The sequence below is a fragment of the Empidonax traillii genome, unplaced genomic scaffold, assembly GCF_003031625.1.
Source record: "Empidonax traillii isolate 1590-97213 ecotype Southwest subspecies unplaced genomic scaffold, ASM303162v1 scaffold654:size409090, whole genome shotgun sequence".
In the NCBI taxonomy this organism is placed as follows: domain Eukaryota; kingdom Metazoa; phylum Chordata; class Aves; order Passeriformes; family Tyrannidae; genus Empidonax; species Empidonax traillii.
In genome coordinates, this window is record NW_020955847.1 from 198,308 (window position 1) to 203,120 (window position 4,813).

The window sequence follows — 4,813 nt, forward strand, 5'->3', positions numbered from 1 at the left end:
GGGGCAGAGGAGGGGCAGGACTGAGCTCTGCTCTGGGGGGAGCAGGGACAGCCCCCAGGGAATGGCTGGAGCTGTGTCAGGGCAGGCTCAGGGTGGATCTCAGGGCAGTTTTGTTTTAATAAGTGTTTTTTTAAGCAGTGTTTTGTTGTAATACAGTTGCGAGATTAACATATAAATGAGCTTTTTCTTAGTCTGGGGAGGGGGCTTTATCTTAACCTGTGCCTTCAGCTTTCTCCTCCCAATGGTTTCAGGTATCCTCAGTGCTCACACTCAGCCCTGTCCTGCTCTTGCATTTGTTTGTGCAGTATCATTGTGCAGAGGTTTCTGCAGCTTCATTCTGGCTCTGTATCTGCCAAAACACTTCAGGAGAAGCCACTAACAAGGACACAGATTTGAAATTATCTCATCTAATTGCTGGCAGCAGAAGGGATGGTGGGGGAGATGTTAGGAAGCATTGCTCGGTGGCCTAACAGTGTCTGTTCCATTAAATCCTGGGAGTCTGACCCATCTGGAGTTATTTCCTCCTGTGTAGTGAGAAGGATTAATTAAAGGAGACCATAAGAGTAACCATGGGTGGGTGTGGCTGAGGGATGGGGATGATCCTGGGGGCTCTGCACTGGTGTCAGTGCAGCCCTGTCCAACGTGGTTTGGGAAGTTCCAGCCCTCCCTGCCTCAGTGTCCACATCAGTGAAATGGCCTCATCCCTCACTTCCCTGGGGGAGATGATGAGGATTAATGGCAAAATATCCAGGAATCTCCTTCTAAAAGGAGCCACACAATGGCAGAGCTGTAATTTTGTATTGTTATTATATTTGCATTGTTGTCATGTCATATGTGTTATATACATTATTATATTTATATTTTTATTATATTTAAACATGCAGTGGCTCCTCTTGCTCCACTTGCACTGAGGATGCTCCAGGTCACCAAGGGGATGTCACCTGCTGTCACCCCTGTGGTGTCCTCACACACAGGGCCACTGCCTCTGGGGCTGCAGACACTTTCATTAATGCTGCCCAACACTCTGCTTGATTCTCCCTGCATCCAGGATGTGTTATGGGGGATGTGCCCATCCCTGGAAGTGTCCAAGGCCAAGCTGGACGGAGCTTGGAGCAACCTGGGCTGGTGGAAGGTGTCCCTGCCCGTGGCAGGGGGTGGGATGAGATGGGCTTTGAGGTCCCTTCCCATTCTATGATTTTGTGATTCTGCTTTAAACCACTCTCAGCCTTTTGAAAATGATTTCTCCTGGGTGCATTCCCACAGCCTGATGCCATTTTTACTTTTCTTTTAAAATTTAGCCCCACTAGCCCTGAGATTGGGAGTGAATGATCCATCCCCAGCTGTGACCACAGCAGCTCACCCTCAGTAGGCCAGGGCTGGGTACATGCTCAGCTTTACCTCCCAGCTCTAAAGAAGTCAGGATGGGGCCCAGTTTGCATTTGGGGGCTGATTTTAGGAGAACCACAAAGCTCATCACCAGCCACTCTCCTGTGCTTTGTCTTTGAATAGCTGGACGTGAATTATTTCACCTATAAAGAAAAATTCTTTGCAGTGATATTCTTCAAAAATGATTTGCCCCCAAGTCCAGATTGCATGTGGGAAGAGGACAGCCGAGAGAAAAATGCCCAAAATGGTGACAGGAGGGATTGGAGATAAAGGAGGGAAAGGGAGAGTAAGGAAAACCCCCAAAGTCTTGATGGGAGCAAGCAGAAAATATCAGGAGGATATTTTTGGAGGGGATGTGACTGTCTCTGGGGTATAATGACACGTTTAAGTTTGCCCCATTACATTCAGGTCTCTTGTTTTCTCCCCCAGGCTCCCTGTCCCAGGTCACTGGATGAACACCTGAGTCTCCTCCGAGTGCCAGAGGATGAACCTGTAGCAGCTTCTCCACAGGTAAGAGCCTCCAGTGGTTTGGGAAGTCCCTGTGGGACCACAGAGCCTGTGGCTGTGCTGCTTGTGGTGTGCTGGGGGTTTGCTTTCCACGGGGCTCTCCCAGGTTTTGAGCCCCTCTGAGGTGACACAGCCCCAGGGCTTTGCAGTTCCTGGAGCAGATGTAGCGACTGAGCATTTAAAAGATGTTTTGAGGGGTAAGAACGGGTCCAATCATGGTTTTTCATTTCATTTCTGCTTCCAGCGTGCTCTGGTTGGGTTTGTAGGTGTTCCTGTGCAGGTGTTTGCAGAGATTTTCTGAAGCAGGTACTGTGGTTGCAGGTGGAGGTCACATCTTTCTTTCTGGCTCTTTATCCAGCAGCTGCTTAATATGAAATATTTAGAACCAGAAGCTGCTGCTGGGCCTCTCCCCTTGCAGCTGAGCAACATGAGCAGCAGGTTCCCAAATCCCACCCTCCCTCCCAGCTCCCCCTGTCCCTCCCAGCTCTGCCTTTTCCCCTTTCCACCTTCATGAAGTCGCTTCATTTCCTGAGGACGTCTTGCCTTCCTTTGGGATGCTGCTTGTCCAGCTTTGGGGAAGTCTGTGGAAATAAAATACTGATCATGGCGATCCTGGAGAACCCTCCAGAAGAAGGTGGTGTGTTCCTGGGCAGGGACATTGGCCACCAGCTTTGTTGTAGAAGCTCAATCCAGGATCCGATGCCGATGTCGAGGGAGGATTTTAAGGACACTTGGCCGAGGTGAGACAGATGAGAACAGGCTTTAAGTGGAAAATGGGATGGTTTGCTCCCTGCTTTGGTGTGTACAGCTTTTCCACAGGAATGCACATCCCACAGGGGCAGGTTGCAGGTTGAAGACCCCCCAGCCGGGCGTTGTTTTCCGAGTCAGACACGGTGGCCTTGGATGGGCAGGACGGCAGGGAAAGAGCAGGAAAGCTCTGGGAACGGGGCCAGGCTGGGGGAGGTGGTGGTGCTGCACCTACAGAGGACACAGGTTTTTGTGGGGGAGAAGCTGCAGGCCTGGACAGAACACAGGAGTGGAGGGGCACAGCACAGTGTCCTGGAGAGCAGCGGCCGCTGTGACACAGCCCAGTTTGTTGTCCCCTCGGTGAGAGGTGATTGAGGGGACAGTTGTGCTCCCTGGGAGCAGCAGGGAACCACAGGGAACCACAGTCAGCGTGACTCCGAGCTGCCTCCACCGGCAAACACTTGCTTGGGTGCACTTGGAGCTGATTATCTCCCTGACCTTTACTTTCACCAGGGTTTCTTGCAGCGTGTCTCTTCAGCCCGGTCCAGCTTTGACCTCGGTTCCCAGAGGCAGCAGGATAATGTATTCATGTGCTGTGTTGTCTAGCCACTTCACATCCCTCCCTCCTCCCCTCCCTCCACCCCTCGTCTCTGTCCTTTTTGGCAATCTGTCATTTTTGGTTTTGGGCCGAGTCCAGGAGCTGAGTAAAAAGTACTTGGGCAGCTGGAGTGAGATACAATGGGTTTAAATTCGCTTTAACGTGTTTGTAAACAACTGCACTTCATCAGGGGCCCTGCCCAGCACGCTGGCAGCAGACAAAACTGATGAGACTCTTCTGAGATCAGAATTAATTACACTGCATGGAGATGGTGCAAAGCAGACAGTGATGCAGAGGGGAAATATCTCCTGTTCCGTGGTCCATGTCGGTTCATTTATGCTCTGCTTGTCACTGAGGCCACTGAGCACCTGGGATTGCTCCTCTCCCAGCTGTGGCAGGGGAGAAGATGAGCAGAGACAGCTCCAAATGTTGGGAGGGCCGTGGAGCTGCAGCACCATCAGGATGCTCCGCAGAGCACCCGGCGACATGTCACGTTTGGTGGAAATCATCTACCGGGGAGAATCAGCACAGGGAATAAAGATCTTGTCCCGTTAAAATATCCCCATTTCTGAATTCCCACAGCTTGTCCCTGGTGGAAAAAGAGAAGGAAAAAAAAAAAAAAGTTTTATGGTTTCTTTCGCAACAGGGAATAAAAAAAAAATCCTTCATCGAGGAGGATTTGGAGAGGGAAACAAGCTCAGAGCACAGGGAGGGGGCAAATGAGCTGTAGTTGGAGCACGTGGATTGGGTTGGTCCCAGGTAGCTCGTCGATCCCAGCTCATGAATTTTGATGCATAAAGACTGAATTTGCAGGTCTGGGCTCCCACTCTGCTGCTGGGGGCTGTGAGTGGGGCTGATGTCATGATGTCACTGTTTAAACATAGAGGAGTTGTTCTAGTGGGGAAACCACGGGCAAGAAAAATCAAAATGCTTTGGAACAATCCCCTCTGCAGTGTGGTGGCTGGGCTCACACACCAGGGTTGGTCTGTGGCTGCTCCTGGAGGCAGCAGATCCCTGACTCTGCCTGAGCACCAGGGGAATTGCAGGAATTGGCACCGTGGCTTGGAACGAGATCTAATTAATTAATTCGAGACATGCTGGGATTAAATTTTATTAAACCTTGGAATCAGAGCAGACCAGATGAAATGTAAGCAAAGGCTGGGAAGGGGAAGGAGGAGGGTGTGTGACATGTGGTGCCTCTGCAGTGCTGACGGGGCACTGAGGGTGCTCTGGGTGTCTGTAGATACACACTAAGGTATGGACATATAGAGAGCATAGAAGAGAATCACTGAATGTCCTCAGTTGGAGTGAACCCACAAGGATCATGCAGTCCAACCCTCAGCCCTGCACAGACACCCCAACATTCCCACCCTGTCCCTCAGAGCATTGTCCAAAGCCTCCTGCAGCTCTGGCAGCCTTGGGGCTGTGCCCACTGCCCTGGGGAGCCTGTTCAGTGCCCAACCAGCCTGGGGGGGAAGAACCTTGCCCTGAGATCCACCCTGAGCCTGCCCTGACACAGCTCCAGCCATTCCCTGGGGGCTGTCCCTGCTCCCCCAGAGCAGAGATCGGAGCTGC

At 51.5% G+C, this 4,813-nt stretch overlaps 1 protein-coding gene across 1 annotated transcript in view; it reads left to right on the top strand.

Annotated features, from left to right (window-relative positions):
* Window positions 1–4,813, top strand: part of HIVEP3 (human immunodeficiency virus type I enhancer binding protein 3) — a 270,521-nt gene that overhangs the window by 127,706 nt on the left and 138,002 nt on the right. The window contains exon 3 of the mRNA XM_027899286.1: window positions 1,816–1,896. The gene's annotated coding sequence lies outside the window, so the exon portion shown is untranslated. The remainder of the gene's footprint in view (window positions 1–1,815; window positions 1,897–4,813) is intronic.